Source organism: Manis javanica, chromosome 5, assembly GCF_040802235.1.
Source record: "Manis javanica isolate MJ-LG chromosome 5, MJ_LKY, whole genome shotgun sequence".
Taxonomy (NCBI): domain Eukaryota; kingdom Metazoa; phylum Chordata; class Mammalia; order Pholidota; family Manidae; genus Manis; species Manis javanica.
In genome coordinates this window covers 13,787,680-13,813,442 of record NC_133160.1, presented here as the reverse complement: position 1 = coordinate 13,813,442, position 25,763 = coordinate 13,787,680, and the positions used below count along the sequence as shown (strand labels likewise).

General features: G+C 41.2%; 1 long non-coding RNA gene across 3 annotated transcripts in view; it reads left to right on the top strand.

Annotated features, from left to right (window-relative positions):
* The first annotated feature begins 941 nt into the window (after positions 1–941).
* LOC140849459 (uncharacterized) overlaps positions 942–25,763 on the top strand; it is an 81,941-nt gene continuing 57,119 nt past the window's right edge. The window contains exons 1-3 of one of the 3 annotated variants that reach the window (XR_012131305.1): positions 942–1,520; positions 10,490–10,575; positions 11,591–11,749. This is a non-coding gene — a long non-coding RNA (uncharacterized lncRNA). The remainder of the gene's footprint in view (positions 1,521–10,489; positions 10,576–11,590; positions 11,750–25,763) is intronic. The other 2 variants (XR_012131304.1, XR_012131303.1) reach the window with 2 other exon arrangements.

Below are 25,763 nucleotides of genomic sequence, written 5' to 3'. Positions count from 1 at the left end.
AGTGTACGATTTATTAATGGTAAAAACTACCTTCATGTGACACTAGTCAAACAGGAAGAAGCCATTAAGCTATTTGTATCCAAATCACACGTAAAACTAAAAGAATACCAATCCAAATAAAAGCGTGAGTTCCTATAATTTAGAAACAGAATCACAAATTAAGAACATGGGCTCTGCACAGGGCTGTCTTCTCAGAATGTCACAAGAGGCACTGGCTTAAATGTGCTCTCACCACAGTCTCGAAACTTTCAATAATCTCATCTGAATTCTGAGTTTTGTGGAGGGCCAATGGAAACCTGTCAAGGCCTTCGTTTCAGCTCGTGCGGTGTCCTGCCCCCCGCGTCCTCCCAGGTGGGTTCTCAGGCTTCCCACCTCTGGGTCTTTGCCCGGAAACTACCGTCCTCGTGTTCCAGGACCCGCGGCTCTAAGGCCTGCGGCAAGGGTCCCACGCACAGGTGAGACAGGTGAGAGTCTACACGAGTCCCATTAGTATTGCTGTGTTTGAGGAGCTCCAGATTAAATGCCAAATAGAAAATTACACACCAAGACACCACAGAAAAAAGAAGACATTTTTCCTACTTTTTGAATGAGGGTTCCTGTATTTTCATTTTGTACTGGGCCTTGCCAACCATGTAACCAGCCCTGGAGTCCTGCAGCAGTGATGGGCCCCAGCTGGGCAACTCTGGCTAAATAAAAGACTTGGCTCCTGTGAAGTCCATTGCCACATCTGCGAAATCATAGTAATAGTTCCTATCTTACTGGGTATCTACGAATATTTTGGAGATAATTCGTGCAAAGTGATTGCCCCTGCGCTAGACGCATTTCAACGCTCACTTAAAGCAGGTGTTAACTATGAATATATATTTTCTAATTCAGGTTCACTTCCTTACGCCTCCTCTCCCCCAGGCTAATCCTTCAAAACAGACATTTCCACAAGCAGCAGTAAATGTGCATCCTGGTCTTGCTTTAAGCATTTACTATCTAAATTTAAATCTTACAGTGTGCAGAAGAATATGTCCAAGGCTGAGCTATGATGTAAGGCTGGACAATAAGGCGTGGTTCTTGGAAGTGCAGGAATCATGACAAACACTAGATAAAAACTCGGCACGAAGATCGGTCACTCAATTAAATTCTTCTATCAAAGCTCCTTCACCCACATTGGGACACAAAGCCAATGCCTTTACAAAACCAGGCCACGTCTACAAACGAGTATAATAGAATAAGCATCTTCAACACCTCCCTCCAGAACCCGGTTCCACAGGAGCGCGCAGTTCCGGGGCCCGGCCCTCTACTCCGGAAGTGGTTCCACTCAGTACCGCTCCTCCCCTCCGAGCCGTCTCGCTTTTCCCCAGGCGTGGGCGGAAGCCGCCTGCAGACAAGTTTTGGACGGAAGGGCGTGCCGTGAGGGGGCGTGGCCACGCAGCAGCCGTCCGGTCGGCGCGGTTACCCTGCTGGCGGCGGCGGCAGCACGCACTGGACCTCTCATGGCCCGGTCGGAAACAACGAGCCTCAGCAGCGAGGTAAGTGCCGCGGTCTGGGGGTCTTTTCGGGCCTCGGAACGGCCCCTCTGCGTCCCTCCGGCGAGCGCGCGATCTGGCGCGGAGCGAGGGCGGGGAGCGCGTCTGCGGGCGGGTTTCCCGGGACGCGCAGGGCGGCAGCGGGAACGCCCCCCTCGGTCTGCAGGCGACCGAAGCGAGGAACGTGTGTCTGGCCCCGAGGCCCTGTGGGTTTCTGTGTGTGGGGCTTTGGGGAGATGATTTCGTCTCTGTATTCGGTGCCCTTGTCTGTTACGCGAAGCTCGTGGTACTTCCCTCCCAAGGTCGTGAGAGCTGTGTTGACTTGGAGTCTGTGAGGCGCGCAGTGCCAGCCGCTAATAAACTGCCATTCCGCGTTACCTGCCTTTCCTGGCCGCCGGAAGGGGAGGGCGGGATTGAGACCCGTGGGATATTCCTGACACACGGCTGCATTTGTACGAAGCCATATCGTTTATAACTGTGTGTGTTCATTGCCGCATGTCTTCTCTCCATTCACATCGAAATTTTAAGAGAAAGCCGTTTATGCGTGCTGTATCCAGTTCTCTTTCTCATTCGTAAATCCAGCCCTGAATCAGGCATTTGCTCTCATCACCTCCACCATAACGTGTCAATATCAGTAGGCTACCCTTTCTGCACCTCTCGTCTTTCCAGTTTACGCTTCTCTTCAAGGGAGTCAGTCATAAGTCATCTGAAGACCTAAAGTAATCTGGGAGTGCAAGGGTCAAATGAGGATCTCACAGCTACAGCAAAGGAAGTTCTTTGTTAACTTTATTCAGTGGATATGAAGGGTGTCTGCCCTTAAGTCACTGTTCATACTTTATATAGTTGCGTATGACACACTTTCAGTAGTCAGGCAAGCCACACTCAGATAGGAAAGGGTAAGAAACATCCACCTATGATACAGAATAATGCCCAGAGCAAAATGAGGTGAGTGATATTTGTTCTTGGTTTTTAAGGATCTTACACAGGAATCGCAGTTGGTGATTAGGGAACGGGAAGAGGGCATTCCAGACAGAGGGACTGGAATAAGCAGGGAAGAGGTGCAGTAGGAAGCCTCTTGGAAGGTATAGGGATAGATAACTGTCCATTGATGGGAACTTGTGGGGTGAAGTAGGAAATAAAAACTGAAATATGTTATTGCTTTGCTGCTAGGTTTTTAGCCTAGATTTCATTTTAAATATATTGAAAAGGGAACCTGTGAGGGCATTTAGTATATATTCATAAGCATACATTAAGCTTGTGTTAGTTCCAGAAAACATTTGGGGGGCTTTTACCATTTGATTACCTCTGAGGTAGTCTGAGACCTTACCTGGAATGATATCCCTGGGAATTCATGGAAAATGCTAGTGAGCTTTCTGTTCAATTCTGAAATTACTCGGAGAATAGGAGTGATAGTCATTTACCACTCTTCACTTAAGGCTCTTTCTTCTTGCACTTGGTTTCCAGGCTCCTTCAGAACAGTTACAATTTGACCTTCAGGAAGTCTTGACTAATTCTCCTCAGTCTGGGCGAGGTGTCTGTTCTGTGTGCAGCCAGAGTGCTTTCTGCTTTGGGAACACTTGTGCCTGTTTCTGTTTTGTGTGTATGTCTCTCCCCTACAACGTAGTGCTCTGTAAATGTTTGCTGGATGTCTGAATGAACTATACACATCCTACACCGAAGCAAATTTTTTGTGTTCTAGTATGAAGGTGGGGGGAAAAAGACCAAAAAGTGGAGAGGAGGGAAGGTGTTGAAATTGAAAATAAATGAAAGAAAACCTACAAAGGGAAAAAAATACGGATACATCTACAGAAAAACTGAAGAACATGCCAAGGAAAAAAATAGGACAACCAATTAGAAAAAAGAAATACAGCAAATATGACATAAATAGCTAATGTCACTACTATAAAATTGCTCATGAAAATTAAAGAGAATGTGTCATAGAAATTGGCAAAAGAATTAACTTCAAGGGAGAAAATGTATCTGAAAAAGAATTCAAATCCACTATTATCTTTCAGTTCTCTGCATTACTGTTTACTCAGCACTCTCATCCTAGTCTACCGTTCTATCTCCCACCAACTCCCAGCTATTTTCCCTGACCCTTCACTACGTCTAATCTGATCTCTCCAGTGCAGCTGGCCTGCTGTCTTCAAAACATACATCTGATCATGTGACCTCCCCACCCCTTTCTTGAAACCTAGGTGATAACTCCATTGGTTTTGGTGAAGAGCAGTCTAAATAAGGCCAGTCTCTCCCCTTGTGTCATGTATACCACGTCCTCCTCAGTCTCTGTGCTTCAGCTGCGCTGGACCTTCCTTCACTGTCCAGCACAGCACCCTGTAGATCCTTTGCACATGGTGTTCCTTTGACCTGAAGCTCTTTTTCCTCTCGTTATTACATTTCATACTTCTACTTTTTCACTTTTTCAGGGAAACCTTTGACTTTCATTTACCCTCTTTATAAGCTCTTGTTGCACCATGTATTTAGCACTTCTGGTCATTGTTCTGTGTGTGTGCGCGCATGAGAGAGATTTCTTAGGCCCTCCGCCTCTCAGTGAATTTTTGCTTACTGATCATATCCTCAGTGCTTATCTGTTAAATGAAAACTTGAGGCATTATTTTTATGATCCTTAATAGCTCATTTTTCTTCGTACTGCAAGCTTCCCTAGGAGAGTACTAGCTCTTGGAATCAGTTTCCTAAGAACCCTGGGGCTTTGTTGCAGGCTAATTAAAATGCAGGGCAGAGTCAGTCCATCACCAGAGGAGGCTGGCTAGTTGGTTGGCTGGCTGACAGCCGACTGAGGGTCGGTTCACAGCAGAGTTTACCTTTACGTTTGCTCTCAGCTTTGTAGATCAGACACATGTTATTAGTGTCACCCTGCAAGTATAGGTCATATAGGTCATTCTCTCAAAAGCAAGTTCACATTGACCATAAGCTTATAGAAGTACATGAGAAAGCTGGTTTATTAAGAAATACATGTAATGTAGATAGGCGCTTTCACCTTGTAAAACACATTATTTCCTTTCCTTTGACCTACATTAGCTGCTTGGCATGTAGAACCACAGAAAGGGTTTTGTTTTAGTTGCATGATTCAGTGTTTAGTTATGACACATCTGTCCCCATTATTGAGTTATTACAGTACAAACTGGATTTCTTAAGTCTCTGAGCAGGGGATCTCTTTTTGGAATCTCCTTGAGTTAGACACTGCTAGCTTTTGCTCTTTGTGGTTCCCTTTTTGTGTCATTGCCTACTGAAGAGGTGATGCAGGTTACATTACCAGGCTAACTGAGGGCTTCCGCACGCTGGGTTCTCGGTGACGCCTCCCTTCCGGCAGCTGTGCTGTGCGCTCCTGTGTGCAAGTCCTCATCCTACTGCTCTCATAGGTTATATTAAATGCGTTCTTTTGCTGTTTGGAGGGCTCAGCTTGGGCTTGTCAGTCTTAGTGATGACCTACAAATTTGTCCTTCAGTTTCTGTCTTCATGTTTTTTCCTGTCGTTTCTCTTTCATTTTATTTCTTCTCTGTCAGTACATAGGATTTCCATTATTATGCCACTGTTTTCTCCCGCTCACTTTATTTCTCTTTCCTTCCTTCCCCCCCATCAAAATCATACTTTTTCACATTTCTAACAGTGATAGTTCTGTGTGCGTTTGGTTGAAGAATCAAGAAAAAAAACATTGGTCTTCAAACAGTGCATGGCCTTCTGATGATATTGGGTGTTTTAGGCCTGTTTGTTGACTTTTGGGTTGGGTTATCTGTCAACCAGCTTCATAGTAGGTGCAAATTCATTGTCAACTTTTTAAATCCTAACTGAAAGGCTATTGGTAGCTAGCTAGCTGTCAGTGGAACAAAAATGTAAATGCTCGGAAGAAACTAAGTGTTTGAGGTGAGTAGGTGGGAGAAAAATAAAACTAACTCCATTTTTACATAAAGTGAATATATGGAGCTTTTCAAATTTTCTTACTGCCTACACACTGGTACTGTAAAAGTCAGTATACTGAAGGAAAAGCACTAAAGTCAGTATACATACTGAAATAAAAAGGCTAGGAAAGCATTTTTTGGCATCAGCATGAAACTAAGTGCATGAAACATTCCCTTTGCTTTTAAGAATTCCCTGAATCTGTACTGGCAACCATAGAACTTCTTACATTGGAATTTTAAAATTGGAGTCTAGTTCTCCTGTGATTGGAATGCAGTACAACTGAGGAGCAACTCTGTGATTTATTAGTTAAGTTTGTTTTACAGTGGTTAGCAAATGCTGTATAGTTACCTCATACACCAGCAGGGTATAGCACTTAGAAACATTTGCTAATAAATTTTAATGCATAATTTATCACTTGTTATTAATTATTGTATGAATAATGTAATTTTCAAAAAAATGTGTCATAAGTCCCTGTTTTGCTTATAAAATATAGCAATTCTTTTTTACTTAAACTTAGTCTAAATGACTTCATTGATACACATATTTTATTAATTGAGATACCTACAATAAAATGCACAACTCTTAGTGTACAGCTTGAGGAATTTTGACATGTGTATATATTCATGTCACTGTCACTGAAATCAAGATATCAGACATTCTAATTTTTTCCCCTTCCGTCTATTTTACCCATCCCCCCATCTCCTTCCCCGTGGCAAACATCAGTCTCTTCTCTGTGTTTATGGATCTGTTTCTGTTTTGTTTGTTCATTTGTTTTGTTTTTAGGTTCCACATACAGTATTTGTCTTTGTCTTATTTCACTTAGCTTAATATCCTCTAGTTCCATCTATGTTGCAAATGGTGAGATTTCATTCATTTTTATGGCTGAGTAATACTCCATTATGTACATATGTACCTCATATTCCTTATCCATTTGTCTGGTGATGGGCACTTACATTGCTTTCATATTTTGGCTATTGTAAATGATACTGCCGTGAAACATAGGGGTGCATATATTTTTTGAATTAGTGATTTTGTTTTCTTCAGGTTGAATTCCCACAAGTGGAATTACTAGATTGTATGACATTTTTCATTTTTTGAGAAACCTCCATACTGCTTCCCATAGTGGTTGCAGTAACTTACATTCTCATCAACAATTTAGAAGAGCTCCCTTTCTCTACATCCTCTCCAATTCTTATTTCTTGTGTTCTTGATATTAGTAGCCAGTCTGACTGTTGTGAAGTATCTCATTGTGATTTTGATATGCATTTTCTTGATGATTAGTGATGTTGAGTATCTTTTCATGTCTGTTGGCCATCTATATGCCTTCTTAGGAAAATGTCTACTTGGGTACGGTGCACACTTTTTAATTGGATTACTTGTTATTTTTCTGGAGTTGAGTTGTATGAGTTTTTTTATATATTTTGTTTATTAGCCCCGTATTGGATATATAATTTGCAGATACATTCTCCCATACAGTAGGCTGCCTCTGCATTTTGTTTGTGGTTTCCTTTGCTGTGCAGAAGCTTTTTAGTTTGAAGTAGTCTCACTTGTTTATTTTTGCTTTTGGTTCCCTTGCCTGGGGAGACACATCCCTCCATAAATTACTAATATGAATGTTCAAGAGCTTTCTGCCTGTTTTCTTCTAGTTCTATAAAAGCTATGTTTTATAGTTTCAGGTTTTATATTTAGGTGTTTAATCCATTTTGAGTTTATTTTTGGATGTGGTGTAAGACAGTGGTCCGGTTTCATTCTTTTGCATGTAGCTATCCAATTTTCCCAACATTTACTGAAGAGACTCTTTAGAGTGTGATTTTTATCTAAATGGATCTAACTTTGAAACAAATTCTAAAGAGGTTAACATATCTAGTGGGAAAGAAACCTGATTACTCTGCATTCTGTTAGTATATACTCTGCACTTCAAACAGTGAATGAACACATGAGTATTGCAAACTTTCTCGTTGTTGATATAACAAATATTGAACAATTGCTATGTCGTCCACTGTGTTAGGTGGTAAGATTCAGTGTTGAGTAAAACCAGATACTTGACCTTCATGGAATTTAAAACCTACTGGAAGGAAAACACATTAAACCTAATTAGATTAAAAGTAAAATTTATCTAAATTAAACTAAAACTAACAGTCATGATAAGTTATAGCAGCACTCTAAGTGCTCATAAATGGAATGTTTTACCTTCTCCAGGAGGCCAGAAAATATTTCCCTGAGAAATGACAGTTGAGCCAACATCAGAGGGATAAGATGTTTACAAGCTAACTTGGGGAGAAAGAGCATTCATACCAGAGAATATTATTGCAAGTGTAAAGACTTGGAGGTAGATGTGATCCTGGCGAGTATGAAGGAATAAAAAAGGCCTGTGTGACCATCCTAAGAGCAAATGGAAACCACTGGGGAGAGTTAAATAAAAGTGTGACATCGGATCTTATATTAAATAATGTATTATGACTGAATTGTGGATAACTGGGGAGGGACAAGTGTGAGTTGGAAATAATTTTAAACACACCCAAGAGGAAATACCAGGTAGGCAGTTGCTGTTGTGTATTTAGATCTGGACTAAAAGAGAGATCTCAGACAAAGGTAGACATTTTTTAGTCATCTTTGGTTAGGTGACAAATTAAAACAATATGTACATGTACATCTTAAGGGTTCAAAAGTATATTGTGAAAAGAAGAATTGGCCTTGAACTCATGACTGATTAGAGGTCTGTGAGCCTTAGAAAACCAAGATAGAGTGTGTAGAGAGGAAGGAGGAAAACCAGGGGAGTGATCTGTCCTGGAAACCAAGGACCGAGTGTTTCAAGGAGGAGGAGGCAGTCAGCAGTGTGAAATGCTGCTGAGATGTCAAGTAAATGAAGTCTGAAAAAAATACCTGTTGAATTTTATGATAGCTTTAATTTTGTGATAGCTTTAAGTGGACCGTTGAGAAGGGAAACTGGAATTATGTGGAATGCATGAAATAGTTTGAACTCCTTAAAAGCTTAGCTCTGAGGCAGTTGAAGAGAGAGGATGCTCCTAGTAAACTTTGTAGTGTGGATGTTTTGTTGTGTCTTTAGTGGAAATGATCCTGGCATGATTAAAAGTCAATGGGAAACATCCATTTAGAGAGATTGACAATGCTAGAGGAAAGGAATAATCTATAGAAAGGGTTCTAGGAAGGCAGAAAAGGATGGGCTACTGAAACACAGTTAGGAGACTAACCTGATATATGTTGTAGGGGTATTTCTTATAACTTTATTAAAGAGGATGAGGATGCAAGTAAATTTGTATTTGTGTTAATAAAAAATGATGGCTCTCATCTGATACTTATTTTCTCCATGAAATTGAGAAAGAGGAAGAAGGTCATATGTTTTAGGAAAGCACATGAAGGTTTAAAATAGCCATTGTAGAGTGTATTAACCAAGAAAGTACAGTAGAGTTGCTAGGAAGTGTAGAGGCCAGTCAAGGTTAGCCCTGGGGAATTTATCATAGAATCTCAAGTATTTCCTGCCTACTGGAGTGCTGTGAAAAAAGACTCAGAATGTTGCTTTCGTCCAGGATTAACTAGAGGGGGTGGGAGGTATTGACAAGTGTTGATCATGTACCCAAACTGGATAAAAGAAAAATTAAAAGGCCTAACCATTTGAGAGAAGGTGAAAGGGGTCAGTGAACTGGTGGTTTCAGTGAAGTGACAGACCGTTGTGGTGGATGAAGTTGAATAAGCAAGCTGATGGAAGTTGTGCTCTCATTGTGGAGTATTTGAATTCATGATTTTAAAAATGGAGTAGTTATTAGTGATGACAAGGGCTACAGTGTGACCATGGAATTGTGGGTAGCTGAGATGGAAAACATTAGGTCATTAGAAAAGAGGAAGTCAAGAAGTGAGGATGTAATATCAGATGGGTTATTCAAGTGGACATCTACCTCACCCAGAATGATGGCAAAACTTAGGATGGAGAGAAATTGTAAATTGGTTGCCAATATCTTCAGTGGATAAGGGATGAATGATACTAATAGGAGATAAGAGAAGCTGTTAAGGCTAAATTCAAGAGCCTTGAAGAAACAGGATGAGGTTGATAATACTATTTTGGTGAGAAGAATTTGAGGCACTGCAAGGCCCTGTCCTCTGAGAGGAGGTCAGACTGTAGAAGAAGCAGCCTTACATGTGCAGTTAGTGACAGTACAGTGAGATCCTACCTTTGAAGTATGGTGGGAACCTCAAGGAAGAACAGGTTATGTTTAGCTGAAGAAATCAATGAAGGTTTCACAGGAGAGATTATATCTGAACTGAAGTTTATGTAGTTCCTCAAGTGAAGAAGGAGGAGGACATCACAGGAAGAATTATAATATGTATGGCTCCTAACAATGACAGAGGAACATAAACTCAAAATGATAGCATGCCTTCTTGTAGTAAGCACTGTCGTAATACAGAGTTCTTTATCATTATAATGTCTCCATCTCTTTGGCAATAGTTCTGTTTTTTTGTTCTAGAGTTCAACATTGTTCTCTAATGGGATGATTGAAAGCATGTATCTGGTGTGTGTATGTACTTTTGTCTTTGGTGTTTCTTTTAAAGTTATGCTTGAAATAATATATTACCAAAAATAAATGCGGAGGTGCTCTATAAATAAATACAATGCAGTCTTTGACATATTTGCTATTGTTGTTACAAACACTCCTTCAGGAAATTAAATGTCTCCCATTATGGGTGAAGTTCTGTTTTAAACCACAAGGACACGAAGATGAACATGATGGTCTCTGACCTCAGGGAACTCATCATTTATTATGATCTGGAAACAGGATCTACTGGTGATATCAATATAGTAACCACAGGGAATGCTGTGACCTTTTTTAAAAATCATAACTTATTTCTCTTAAATCCTCAGACATGTTTTTAGAATGTTGATTTATTCCTTTGCTGTTTATGGAAGAGGTTTGATTTCATCAAACTGAATATAGTTAAACAAAAATTTGGTTCAATTGGTAATCTATAATAAGACTCAAAACAAAGTATGTTTCTTCTTGAATCAAGAGCCTTCCTGATTTTGGCTTTATTCCTCACAGGTTGGGAAGATGAGAAAAGAAGTGAAGAGAATCCGAGTTTTTATCTGAAAACTTGTCAGGAGTGTGAGCAGACTGGAGTCCAAAAAGTAAGTCACTTAAACTAATGGTCCTGGGAGTAATAAAATGTGAAAAGTTGTTTTTATTCAGTATTTACAAAAGTAAAGGGTGGGATCTAGAGGAAAATTTAAATATCTTACTCATGCAGCACTTTGTTTTATATGTGGAAAGGATGTGAGTGAGATAAAATGTGCTGTGTCAGCATGTCATTATATGGTTTGGACCTTATTTACTTTAAAATATGTGACGAAATCTTGTGATTTTTTCCCAAACTCTCCTTTCTGCCATTTTGGAATGAAAGCCCTTTGGGGTTGTTTATGTGTTTTATGTTATTGGAAGTTACTTTAAGATGTTGCTATAGTTTAACAAATGTACTAATGCTTTGGATCAGTTACAAAGATTTTGTATCACTTTATTCCTTGAATTGGTGACTAATTTGAAATTCTCAGTATGTTGTGAAAGTGCTTATGAAAATGTGTTCAACCTAATTTTTTTGAAAATGTGCTTTGTAATTTTACTTTCACTAATATTAGAGCATTAAATATGCTATTTATAGTTTTTATGCTTTAGGATGTGTTTTATTCCTGATTAACTTCTTGTTCCTTCTTAATAACTATTTCAGAAGATAGCCTTCCTCTCCAGTATAATCAGATTTTTAACTTAGAAATTCTGTTAATTCCAGAGAACAAGTTTTCATTTAATAAAATTTAATTCAACCTTTAATTATAGCTTATGAAATTTGTATAATGTTAAAACAAAGTGTTATTAATCTGTTAATTAAAAAATACATTTGGTCATCCTATTAAGGAATAGAAGGCAAACTGTTAATGTTAATAGTCATTAATATAATGCTGGGACAATCCTTCTTTTTGCCAAAAACTTGAGTTTGTTGGTGGAATTGAGTTTGTCGAGGACAGTACAGGACGACAGAGTGTTATTTAGAGATTTATTGTACCTTTTTCAAAGAAATGAAGAAATTTTTCATTTGATATGAGTCTAAGAGAAATGCTTTTCTTGGCTATTATCATATTGTATTATCTGCAGGGGCACTGAAGATGCACTGTTAAAAAGCCAGAGACGAGCATGACGATTGCTTGAAGAAATCCCTGCCATGAAGGTAAATACTTACTACATGGGTGTGTGCACATGTGTGTGTCCATGTCTCCTGTCAGCCTGCACTTTGTGGATGTGCAGGGGGTAGGGGTAAGTGGTGTTATTTTCTTGAATATTAGTTGGAGTTGACTAAGACTTATTTATATGGGTCTGTTTGGTGCAGAATGTAGCACATTTAGGAAATTGTAATGTTTAAGCTTGCATTTTTTCATGTTTTTTCTGGAATTTGTTAAAGTACTAGACTAATTTGAGCGAAACCATGCCAAACTAAACTCATCTATGTTTAATGATGCCTCATGCCTAAGGTTTTTGTTTTTACTGTAATGTTAGCCATAAAGTCTAAGAAGGTCAAGCATTGAACATTCATGCTGTGTGGTTACGTGGGTGGTGATATTGGAGGATGGTGATATTGCTTTGCCTATTGCCAACTCAATACATTTTTGTGTGGTGGTGTCGGCATTTTATTCAACTCTGTAGGAACTTGTAATATAGTGTTGGATCAAAATGATCCATATTTTTGTTTCTTTCAGCCAGACTCTTCACTAGCATAATTTTTAGGTCTTCTCACTACTGTTACTTTGTGGAAACTTTAATTTACCAAGTGACATACTATTAAATGTCTGGGAGACTGTTTTATTGCAGAACTTAAAAACAACATTTGGTACCAACAGTTATCTTAATTGTAGGGTCATTTTGCATGTATATTTGACTATTACGTTTTGGTATTCTAAGTTTTGAGAAAGATAAGAAAGCAAGATAATTCTCCAATAATATTTTAATTGAGTTAGACTATCAAACTTCTCACCGTGTTTTCCATTTGAAGAGATGATTGTTTTATAGGACAAAATTACCACAGTTAATCTGAGTGGAAGTTGTAGGACATGGTTTTTCTTTGGTGTGAGGTGTGTTTTTTGTGAGGTATTTTCATTTGTTTTATTTTCACAATACTGCTGAGTTCATGGAATCCATTTGGTGCATCATTCTCAAAGCTCCAATCCCCTTATCCAGTCATTCAGTAACAATACCCTATATTTGACTTCTGATTATCATTTGTGTCAATTTGGGTTACACATTATTTAGGCTTTTTTGTATACTGTCTTTTTCCCTATGAAATTCCTATTGAAATAAAGTCTCCAGAGACCTTTGTTGTGAAGATGACACTGAGACGGGAATCACGATTCATCCTTTTGCCTCTTACACTTGCTCTTAGCCGAGGCCCTCACTAAATTACATTCCTTTACCTAGATTTTTCCATATAATTTCCTAAATTATCCAGAGGCTTTGATGCATCATGGAAGGATGCATTATATGTAATAAGGCTGTGTGCAGTGTGTGAAGAGTTTGAGAACAGAAGATTGATTACTCTTCAGAATACTTTCCTTCTGTAACTTTCAGTAGTTGCTTTAATTTAATGAAAAAAGGAAATCCTATTTGATCTATATGTGGAAGTTGTTTTTTCTTATCCTTAAATTTCATCAGCAGTAAGAAGTCAGGCTCAGTCATAGAGTTCACAGGTTTATAAGACCTTTATGGAAAGGTTTTGTTTTGTTGCCTCATAGAAAGGTAAAAGTCATAGCCTGTATGTTCCTTGAGTTCATAAAATTAGTAGTGTATATATTCTTTGAATTCGTGGTAGTGGTTAGGGTAGTCTAGATGGGTTGCTGTGACTTTAACACTTTTTGTAATATTATTTGAAAATTGCACTAAGTTCAAATGTAGAAACCAGAATAAAAAGAATATGAGGAGGATTGTGTTTGCTTTCGTTAGATGTCAAATTTCATTTCTCATTCATGGTTCTTTTACAGAATTGGTCTTCCTTTCTAAGAGAGGCAAATAGAGTATTTTTAAAAATTGAAAGTTCATCTCTAATTTCTTAAGGAAGTGTTTATCATGTACATGGGAATATCAAAGAAATGGTCACAGGACAGAAAACTCACAGTTTCAATGAAATTTGGAGAAATACCTCTACTTACTCGTTTTTTCCAGATGGATTTTTTTCCTTGGCTCATATACCACTATGTTTTTTTTAATAAAGGTTTTATTGATATACACTCTTATGAAGAGGTTTCACATGAAAAAACAATGTGGTTACTACTTTACCCATATTATCAAGTCCCCACCCATACCCCAATGCAGTCACTGTCCAGCAGTGTAGTAAGATGCCACAGATTCGCTATTTGCCTTCTCCATTGGTCTATGGATCTGTTCTTGTGCCAGTACCAAATTGTCTTGATTACTGTGGCTTTGTAGTAGAGCTTGAAGTTGGGGAGCATAATCCCTCCAGCTTTATTCTTCCTTCTCCTGATTGCTTTGGCTATTCAGGGTCTTTTGTGGTTACATATGTATTTTAGAACAATTTTCTCTAGTTCGCTGAAGATGCTGTTGCTAGTTTGATAGGAATTGCATTGAATCTGTAGATTGCTTTAGGCAGGATGGTCATTTTAACAATATTAATTCTTCCTATCCATGAGCACGAATGTGTTTCCATTTATTGGTGTTTCCTTTAGTTTCTTTCATGAGTGTCTTGTAGTTTTCAGAGTATAGGTCTTTCACTTCCTTGGTTAGGTTTATTCCTAGGTATTTTATTCTTTTTGATGCAACTGTGAATGGAATTGTTTTTCCGATTTCTCTCTCTACTAGTTCTTTCTTAGTGTATAGGCATGCTGTAGATTTCTGCATATTAATTTTGTATCCTGCAACTTTGCTGAATTCATATACTCAACCTAGTAGTTTTGTAGTGGATTCTTTGGGGTTTTTTTGTGTACAATATCATGTCATCCGCAAACAGGGACAGTTTAACTTCTTCCTTGCAAGTCCGGATGCCTTTTATTTTGTGGTTTCATCTGATCGCTGTGGCGAGGACCTCCACTACTGTGTTGGACAGTAGTGGGGAGAGTGGGGAGAGTGGGCATCCTTGTCTTGTTCCCGATCTTAAAGGAAAGGCTTTCAGCTTCTCGCTGTTAAGTATGATGTTGGCTGTGGGTTTATCATATATGGCCTTTATTATGTTGAGCTACTTGCCCTCTATACCCATTTTGTTGAGAGTTTTTATCATGAATGGATGTTGAATTGTGTCAAATGCTTTTTCAGCATCTATGGAGATGATCACGTGGTTTTTGTCCTTCTTTTGTTGATGTGGTGGATGATGATGGTGGATTTTCAAATATTGTACCATTCTTCCATCCCTGGCATAAATCCTACTTGATCATGATGGATGATCTTTTTGATGTATTTTTGAATTGGGTTTGCTAATATTTTGTTGAGTATTTTTGCATCTATGTTCATCAGGGATATTGGTCTGTAATTTTCTTTTTTTGTGATGTCTTTGCCTGGTTTTGGTATTACAGTGATGCTGGCCTCATAGAATGAGTTCGAAAGTATTCAGTCGTCTTCTACTCTTTGGAAAACTTTGAGGAGGATGGGTATTAGGTCTTCACTAAATGTTTGATAAAATTCAGCAGTGAAGCCATCTGGTGCAGGGGTTTTGTTCTTATGTAGGTTTTTGATTACCAGTTCAATTTCGTTGCTGGTAATTGGTCTGTTCAGATTTTCTGTTTCTTTCTGCGTCAGCCTTGGAAGGTTGTATTTTTCTAGAAAGTTGTCCATTTCTTCTAGGTTTTGCAGCTTGTTAGCATATTCTCTAATACTTCTTTGTATTTCTGTGGTATCCGTAGTGATTTTTCTTTTCTCATTTCTGTTTCTGTTTATGTGAGTAGACTCTCTTTTTTTCTTGATAAGTCTGGCTAGGGGTTTATCTATTTTGTTTATTTTTTCGAAGAACCAGCTCCTGCTTTCATTGATTCTTTCTATTGTTTTATTCTTCTTGATTTCATTTATTTCTACTCTAATCTTTATTATGTCCCTCCTTCTACTGACTTTGGGCCGCATTTGTTCTTCTTTTTCTAGTTTCATTAATTGTGAGTTTAGACTGCTCATATGGGATTGTTGTTCTTTCCTGAGGTAGGCCTGTATTGCAGTATACTTTGCTCTTAGCAAGGCCTTGGCTGCGTCCCACAGATTTTGCAGTGTTGAATTATTGTTGTCATTTTTCTCCATATATTGCTTGATCTCTGTTTTTATTTGGTCATTGATCTGTTGGTTTTTAAGGAGCATGTTGTGAAGCCTCCATGTGTTTGTTGGATTTTTCATTTTCTTTGTGTAATTTATTTCTAGTTTCATACCTTTGTGATCTGAGAAACTGGTTGGTACAATTTCAATCTTTTTTGAATTTACCGAGGCTCTTTTTGTGGCTAGTGTATGATCTGTTCTTGAAAATGTCCCATGTGCACTTGAGAAGAATGTGTATTCTGCTGCTTTTGGGTGTAAAGTTCTGTAAATGTCTGTTAGGTCCATCTGTTCTAATGTGTTGTTTAGTGCCTCTGTCTCCTTTCTTATGTTCTGCCCGGTTGAACTCTCCTCCAGAGGGCCTGAAAAAGTCTGTGTACTCGTACGAGGATGTCTTCTTGATCCTCCTCTTCCTCCTCCACATACGGCCCCACCTCCTCCACATGCGCCTCCTCCTCCTCCACATACGGCTCCACCTCCTCCACCTGCGCCTCCTCCTCCTCATATGGCTCCACCTCCTCCACATATGCCTCCCCATCCGAGTCCTCCTCCGATGACTCCTCCTCCTCCTGCTCCTCCACATACGGCTCCTCCTCCGCCTCCTCCTCCACATCCGAGTCCTCCGAGGACTCCCACTGCTCCTCCTCCTCCTCCTCCTCCTCCTCCACATCGGAGTCCTCCATGTACTCCCAGGGGTCCTCCTCCTCCTCCTCCTCCACATACGGCTCCACCTCCTCCACATGCGCCTCCTCCACATACTCCTCCTCCTCCTCCTCCACATACGGCTCCTCCTCCTGCACATACGCCACCACATCCAAGTCCTCCGATGTCTCCAAGGACGATGACGACTCCTCCTCCACATACGCCTCCACATCCGAGGCTTCCGATGACTCCGAGGATGACTCCTCCTCCTCCTCCACATATGGCCCCACCTCCTCCACATATGCCTCCACATCCGAGTCCTCCGAGTACTCCCACGGCTCCTCTTCCTCCTCTTCCTCCTCGTCCTCCAGATACGGCGCCACCTCCACATATGGCTCCTCCTCCTGCACATACATCACCGCATACCGCTCCTCCTCCTCCACATACGGCTCCTCCTCCTCCTCCAGATACGGCTCCTTCTCCTCCTCCACATACGGCTCCTCCTCCTCTTCCACATACGGCTCCACCTCCTCCACATGCGCCTCCTCCACATACTCCTCCTCCTCCTCCTCCACATACGGCTCCTCCTCCTGCACATACACCTCCACATCCGAGTCCTCCGATGACTCCGAGGATGACTCCTCCTCCTCCTCCACATATGGCGCCACCTCCACATATGGCTCCTCCTCCTGCACATACATCTCCGCATAACGCTCCTCCTCCTCTACATACGGCTCCTCCTCCTCCTCCACATATGGCTCCTCCTCCTGCACATACGCCTCCACATCCGAGTCCTCCGATGACTCCTCCTCTGCCTCCACATATGGCCCCACCTCCACATATAGCTCCTCCTCATGCACATGCGGCCCCACCTCCTCCACATGCGCCTCCACATCGGAGTCGTCCGAGTACTCCAACGGCTCCTCTTCCTCCTCCTCCTCCTCCTCCACATACGACTCCACCTCCTCCACATGCGCCTCCTCTGCATATGCCTCCTCCTCCTCCGGCACATACGCCTCCTCCTCCACATATGGCTCCACATCCGAGTCCTCCAACGACTCCGACGGTGCCTCCTCCTCCACATACGCCTCCTCCTCCTCTGCATAAGGCTCCTCATGCACATATGCCTCCTCCTCCATATACACCTCCGTCTCCTGCGGGACTTTGCTCTTCAGGTGTTCCCGTGCACACAAGGGGCTGGATGTTTTTGGGGCCCCTTCCGCTCTGGTCTTCTTTGAGGAGGGCTCCAAGACGTCTGCCTCACCGTCTTCTTCTTTCTTCCTTTTCAAAGAAGAAAAGACATGACAGAAAACCTGGGAGCTGCAGCCGCTGTCCAGGCCCAACAGCTCCTCAGGCGTCTCGGCCCTGGAGTCCTCCTCGCGGGCGGGATGCTCGATGTTAGGCAGGTGTTCCTGTGTGCACAAGGGGCTGGATGTTTTTGGGGCCCCTTCAGGAAAAGCAAAGTCTTCCGCTCTGGTCTTCTTGGAGGCGGGCTCCAAGATGTCAGCCTTATTCCATGAGACAGCCACACCTCTTTTCACCTGGACACGATTGTTGAAGCGTGCCATTCCCAGGTGTGGTGGAAAGGAGTCTTGGGCAGAGAGGGAGGAAGCTTCCCATTCCCGCAAGACCTGGGGTGGAGTCATCTCAGGAGGCACATTGCTAACAGTATCCGGAGGCAACTGAGGGACTCCTGGGAACAGAAATTTCAGACATTAGAAAAGTAGAATAAGTCTGTGGAGTCTGTAGGAGTTGATATAGTCATTTGACTATGTGGGCACATGGCCTGGAAGTACAAAAATATGTGAAATCACAGAATGCTGTGAGATGAACATTTAATCTGAGGTATGTGTGTGGTGTGATTATGTGGGATTGAGGGTGTGGAGGTCTGTATATGTTCTGGGACATACCTGGTGAGAGTTCCTGACATTGGTAAGGGGGTGGTGAATGACGGTGTACATGTGTGTGTGGTGTGACAGTACACGTGAACAAGGGTGGTACGTGTTCTTATTGTGAAACAGTTAAAGATAGAGTGTGTTGGAGGAAGTGTGCTTGAGCTTCACAGAAGCGCAGCTCCCTGAAGGCTGAAGGCTTTTGAATGAAGGCTTTGTGGGTGAAGTGGAATGTGGAATAACAGACTATACAGGAAGGTGCATTCATTTCAGGGCACATGAGTTTTTGAGGGCTTAGGCGGCCTCTAATGGGGGAGGCAAAAGAAGCTACCTGTGTGAAAGGGTGTACATTCTTTACCGGTGAGCCTGCAGACAGCTGAGTCTGAGAAAGATTGCCTGAGGAGGGAAGGGGGAAGTGTGTATCTGGGTAACGCTCTATCCTTGAAAGCACACCCCAGTGCAGAGTCTTAGAATGCAGGCATGAAAGGACTGGGGTGTTCTCGAATTCTGAGGAATGAATACAAAAAAACAGATGTTATGTTTTCTGGGATCTGCATCTGAAACAACAATGATGAAAATTGTGTGTAGTAGAATGACTACAAAGGCATGTGTATAAATATGAGAGAAAACTTGTCCCAGTGAAAGGCTTGCACACCCACATGAAGGAATAGTGGGGCTGTATCTGCTATGAAGGAATATAGGGTGTGTGTGTGTGTGTGAATGAGTTTGTGCTGATCTGAGGGAAGAGGTTGGAGTTGAGTTCCCAGACTGTTATCAGCACAGCCCACTATCTCACAGCTGTCTGCGTGTTCATATGGGGAACTGTCCTATCCTTGAAAGCACACCCCAGTTTGTACCTCTGCAGAGGCTTCAGTCTTAGTTCCTCTGCCCTGAAGCCCTTTCCTGTTTTTTGAAGGGAAAGTGAAATACGTAGGGATTGGGCTGAGCAGCTCAGCTCTTCCTCCTGCCCAGCCTCTGTGATCTGAGCTCCCTTACCATCCTCAGCAGCAGCATGAAGCTTTCCTGGTGTGTCACTGTGGCCTGCGACCACCACACGTGCCTCGGGCTGAGGAGAATCCTCTGGGGTGTTCTCGAATTCTGAGGAATGAATACAAAAAAACAGATGTTATGTTTTCTGGGATCTGTATCCATTCAAAAAAGACATGTTGAGTGGACAATCATGTTAGGCATTGAAACCCCCCATGAAATTAATCATTTGAAACTTCACTTGTTCCCAAACATAAGGAAACAACAATGATGAAAATTGTGTGTAGTAGATGTCAGTGATATTGGGTATCTTGTATGTGATATTTCCAAAGATGTACACAAAATATCAAAACTAGTGACTACAATTAGTTATTAGCTCCTTTTTCCTCATGAGAAATTATATAATTAGAGGACAATGGGTACAAGATTTAAAAGAATTCTGCATGTCTACCTGCCTGCATATCTATCTAGATTAGTATGTATATTGATGTAGACATATAGAAAGGTAGAGATATCTGTATAAATACCGAGAGGTGGACAGATACAGCATTTTCGCAGGGAATTCCTGGACTGTAGCCGTGGTGCTGGAGATGTTCAAAGGAAGACCTTACACACTTGTCCCAGGCTCCTCTTCTGGGAATGGATTTGTGTATTTCTCCAAGACTGTTAACCTCCCTATTCAGAGCTTTTAAAGTCCTTCTTCATAGAAGGCTTACACATCCACATGATACATTTCTGCCCATGGATTGGAAGTGGACACCCTGAGCAGTTCTTGGGCAAGGGGTCGCTTATGGCCACTGCTGAGGGAAGGGACTCAGTTCGTGCCTGGGCCATCGTGCTGCCCCGTCTGCCCGCCTGGCTCTTCCTCAGCCCCTTCTCGCTCTCGGCCCACACCATAGTGAGTAAGACTGTCTCCAGCAGCGGTGGGCAAGTAGTGTGTGTGCCAGGCCGGGGAGCGTGAGCCGCCAGTGACTGCAGAGAGGAAAAGTCTTTCTCTCAACCTGCCCTTTTTCTGGACTTATCGTCGTCTCACCGGTGTCACAGGGGGACTGGGCCCTGGGCCGGGAGTGTGCTTCCTCCAGAGCTAAGGTAGTTCTGACCATGTGATTAAGTTTTCTGCAGTGGGAAATGAGTGGCAACCAGGCATAGGCATGAAGTCCTCCTCTGTGCCCCGCCGTGTCCTTCCCTTTTCCAGCTAACTGGGATGTTGATAACCTGGGGTCTATTTGAAAGCTGAGTGTTAATGATAAAAAGTTTCTATCAGCAGGGAGACTTGCCCTATTCCTTCACATACACTAATTGTCACATAAGAAATAGATTCCTTCGTGTATTAGTTACTAAGGCCTCTTCTACTCCAACTAATGATTCTGCTCCATTAGTGATATAACGAGGTTTGAGAAGCAAATAATTGGACCTGGTCCGTATCAAGCAAGCCATTATCTTAGAAACTACTCTGTGTCTTCCCTTGGCTTATGTATGCTGTATATGTGTGTAGGTGTGAATTGGTGTGAATGTGTTTTACATGTCTTATAGTTTACACTAAAAAATATCTCTGATCATGCACTGTTTGTATTGAAGCTGAGTTGAAGACAGACTCACTTTCCAAGCCTCTCTCCAAGGCCCCACGGGAGTGTGCTGAAATCCCAAGCATTGTTGGAAATGTCACGTCCTCTTCATGAGCCACCACTGGGACCCTCAGTTTTTGTCCTGACCCGCCCCCTCCCACTACTGAGCACCTGCTCTTCCTATGAGGTTTTTAAAACCTCACGGTCATCACAACTATTTCAGTTTCCCGCTTTTCCCAAAAGAGCCGCTTTCTCAATCCAACCATCGTGGTTACATGGTATTGTGTGTACATGTGTGTGCAAGTGTGTGTGTGTGTGTGTATCCTGCTGGTTTTTTTCTTACATTTCATCAAGGAGCCTCACATTTACATCTCTATAGTCTGAGGCATGAAAGAAAGGTCTCAATGTCTGAGATGATCTAAGAAATCAATTCATTTTCTGTATGACTTTACACCCTCATCCCTGCACCTCCAATTTTAGGTAGTCAAAGTTTTCTCCTAATTTTTCATTTACCTCTTTGAGCCACACTTTTTTCATTAACTGGAAAAAGTATTGTTGGAAAATTTGTAACATTGTAGAAAAGGAAATAAATGGAAATACATTCTATAGGAAATATTATACCAATCAACCACTCCATCTGTGGTACAGGAACGCAGAGCGGCACCATGTGGGGAGCACAGGTCCTGAGCCACAGAGACAAGGACCTGGTCTCGGGAACCTCCTTCCGCCCGGCCCGCGGGTGATCTGTTCCCTGAGAAGGAGCGGTGCACCCACACCTCCTCCTCCCTCCCGCCTTCCTGCCCTTTCTCTCCCGTAAGTAGGAATCCTTACTCCTTTTTTCTTTACAAGACGGTTTCTAGCTCCCCAGTGCTCAGAGAATATCACTGACACAAACCTCCTGACATCCTGGCCGCTTTGGGGGCACGTGTGGGTTCAAGGTGTTTCGTTTTTTGTTTGCGCTTCATGGCTCAGCACCTCAGAGAGTGACCGAAATCAGGTGCCTTCCTCCCTGGAACTCTGCTGCCACAGGTTCAAGTCAAAGCCGAGAATCAAGTATATCAGAGAACAGCAAGCCACTGGAGAGTCTCTCTCCTCACTCACTCACTCACTCACTCACTCACTCACTGGCCTGGTTGGTGCTTAAGTACACCAGTAGGGCCATTATGATGTGAGACAGGGTTCCGTAGCATTCTGACCCGTTCACCGGGGCAGACCACTGGCGTGTGAGGACCCTTTTACCCAACACAAACTCTACCATTAACTTGAATTTTTATCTTGCAGTTCATATCCATACTTGAGAACAATAATGTGGATTTAGCCAAAGACAATTTCTGTATGTATCTAGGGGAACCACATTACCAAATCTCCCCACGTGTGAGGATAAGGCATCAGCTGAGAGAACCAGGCCTAGACCCATGCCTGCCGCATGGAACATTTGAAGCTTCTCTTCCTCCAAAATATAAGAAAAGCGCAGTTATGAAAATTGTGTGTAGTAGATGTCAGTGATATTGGGTATCTTGTATGTGATATTTCTAATGATGTATATAAAATATCAAAACTAGTGACTATAATTAGTTATTAGCTCCTTTTTCCTCATGTATGTAATTAGAAAGTATGTAATTAGAGAACATGGAATACTATATTTAAAAGAATTCTGCATGTCTGCCTGCCTGCGTATCTATCTAGATCGTCATCAAAATATTAGCAAACTGAATTCAAAAATACATCAAAAGGATCATACACTATGACCAAGTGGGATTCATCCCAGTGATGAAAGGATGGTATAACATTCTAAAATACATCAACATCTTCCACCACGTAAAGTAATAGGAAGAGAAATACCACATGATCATCTCCATAGATGTTGAAAAAGCATTCGACAAAATTCATCATCCATTCATGATAAAAACTCTCAGGAATATGGGTATTCAGGGAAAGTACCTCAGTATTATAAAGGCCATATATGGTAAGCCCACAGCCAACATCATACTGAGCAGCAAGAACTGAAAGCTTCTCCTCTGAGATCGGGAAGAAGACAGGGATGCCCACTCTTCCCACTGTTAATCAACATTGTACTGGAGGTCCTAGCCACAGCAATTGGAGAAAACAAAGAAATACAAGGAATCAAGATTGGTAAAGGTGAAGTTAAACTGTTAAATATGACATGATATTGTACATAAAAAACCCTAAAGACTTCACTCTAAAACTACTAGAACTGATATTGGAATACAGCAAAGTTGCAGGGTACTAAATTAACACACAGAAACCTGTGGCTTTCTTATACACTAACAATGAACTAATAGAAAGAGAAGTCAGGAAAACAATTCCGTTCACAATTGCATCAAAAAGAACAAAGTACCTAGGAATAAACCTACCCAAGGAATTGAAAGACTCATACCCTGAAAACTATGAGTCACTCTTAAGAGAAATTAAAGAGGATACTAGGAAATGGAAACTCATCCCATGCTCTTGGCTAGGAAGAATTAATATCATCAAATGGCCATCCTGCCCAAAGTAATATACAGTTTCGATGCAATCCCTATCAAATTGCCAACAGTATTCTTCAACGAACTGGAACAAATAGTTCAAAAATTCATATGGAAACACCAAAACCCCGAATAGCTAAAGCAATCCTGAGAAGGAAGAATAAAGTTGGGGGGGGGATCTTGCTCCCTAAGTTCAAGCTCTACTGCAAAGCCACAGTAATCAAGACAATTTGGTACTGGTACAAGAACAGAGCCACAGACCAGTGGACCAGAATAGAGAGTCCAAACATTAACCGGACCATACATGGTCAATTAATACACAATAAAGGAGCCATGGACATACAGTGGGGAAATGACAGTCTCTTCAACAGATGGTGCTGGCAAAACTGGACAGCTACATGTAAGAGAATGAAACTGGATCACTGTCTAACCCCATACCCAAAAGTAAATTCGAAATGGATCAAAGACCTGAATGTAAGTCATGAAACCATAAAACTCTTGGATAAAAACATAGGCAAAAATCTCTTGGACATAAACATGAGGGATTTTTTCATGAACATATCTCCCCAGGCAAGGGAAACAAAAGCAAAAATGAACAAGTGGTACTATATGAAGCTGAAAAGCTTGTGTACAGCAAACGACACCTTCAATAGAATAAAAAGCTATCCTACAGTATGGTAGAATATATTCATAAATGACAGGTCCGATAAAGGGTTGACATCCAAAATATGTAAAGAGCTCACACACGTCAACAAACAAAAAGCAAAGAATCCAATTAATAAATGGGCAGAGAAGCTGAACAGACAGTTCTCCAAAGAAGAAATTCACATGGCCGACAAACACATGAAAAGATGCTCCACATCGCTACTCATCAGAGAAATGCAAATTAAAACCACAATGAGATATCACCTCACACCAGTAAGGATCGCAACCATCCAAAAGGCAAACAACAAGTGTTGGCGAGGTTGTGGAGAAAGGGGAACCGTCCTATACTGCTGGTGGGAATGTAAATTAGTTCAACCATTGTGGAAAGCAGTATGGAGGTTCCTCAAAAAGCTCAAAATAGACATACCATTTGACCCAGGAATTCCACTTCTAGGAATTTACCCTAAGAATGCCGCAGCCCAGTTTGAAAAAGACAGATGCACCACTATGTTTATCGCAGCACTATTTATAGTAGCCAAGAAATGGAAGCAACCTAAGTGTCCATCAGTAGATGAATGGATAAAGAAGATTTGGTACATATACACAACGGAATGTTACTCAGCCATAAGAAGAAATCAAATCCTATCATTTGCAAAACATGGATGGAGTTAGAGGGTATTATGCTCAGTGAAATAAGCCAGGTGGAGAAAGACAAGTATCAAATGATTTCACTCATATGTGGAGTATAAGAACAAAGAAAAACTGAAGGAACAAAACAGCAGCAGACTCACAGAACCCGAAAATGGACTACAGAACCCAAAAATGGACTAACAGTTACCAAAGGGAAAGGGACTAGGGAGGATGGGAGGGAAGGGAGGGATAAGGGTGTGGAAAAAGAAAGGGGTCATTATGATTAGCATGTATAGTGTGGGGGCGTCATGGGGAGGGCTGTGCAACACAGAAAAGAAGTAGTGATTCCACAGCATCTTACTATGCTGATGGATAGTGACTGTAATGAGGTTTGTGGGGGGGACTTGGTGAAGGGGGGAGCCTAGTAAACATAATGTTCCTCATGTAATTGTAGATTAATGATAACAGCAACAACAACAAAAATACCACTCTCTTTTTCAATTGCAAACCTGCATGAAGCCGGGTTTCTTCATATCCTTTAACTAAAACATCTGGCAGCATATTGAATGAAGTAGTTATGAAAATACAGCTTTCTTTTTTTAAGGCAGATATTAAAGAGATTTGTAAAAAAAAAAAAAAAAAGGTAATACAATGCCACTTTTGTAAGTTTTTTTTAAAAGTATCTACTGTTTAAAAATGTTATATATGTAATGGGTTTATACTTTTCGTTTTAAAATTCATTAATAAAATAAATTTAAACCACTTCTCAGTTTTAATTTTGGTTATGGTAAATAGCAATAAATATAACCCATAAAATCTCCTTAGGATCCTCAAAGAACTTTAAGAATGTAAAAAAACAAAACAAAACACTAAAACTAGAAGGTTTAAGAATCAATCCTATACACTATTCACAATAGCCTAGACATGGAAGTAACCTAAGTGTCCATCAGTAGATGAATGGATAAAGAAGAGGTGGTACATATACACAATGGAATATTATTCAGCCATGAGAAGAAAACAAATACTACCATTTGTAACAACATGGATGGAGCTAGAGGGTATTATGTTCAGTGAAATAAGCCAGGCAGAGAAAGACAAGTACCAAATTATTTCCCTCGTTTGTGGAGTATAACAACAAAGCAAAAACTGAAGGAATAAAACAGCAGCAGATGCACAGGCCCCAAGATGGGAC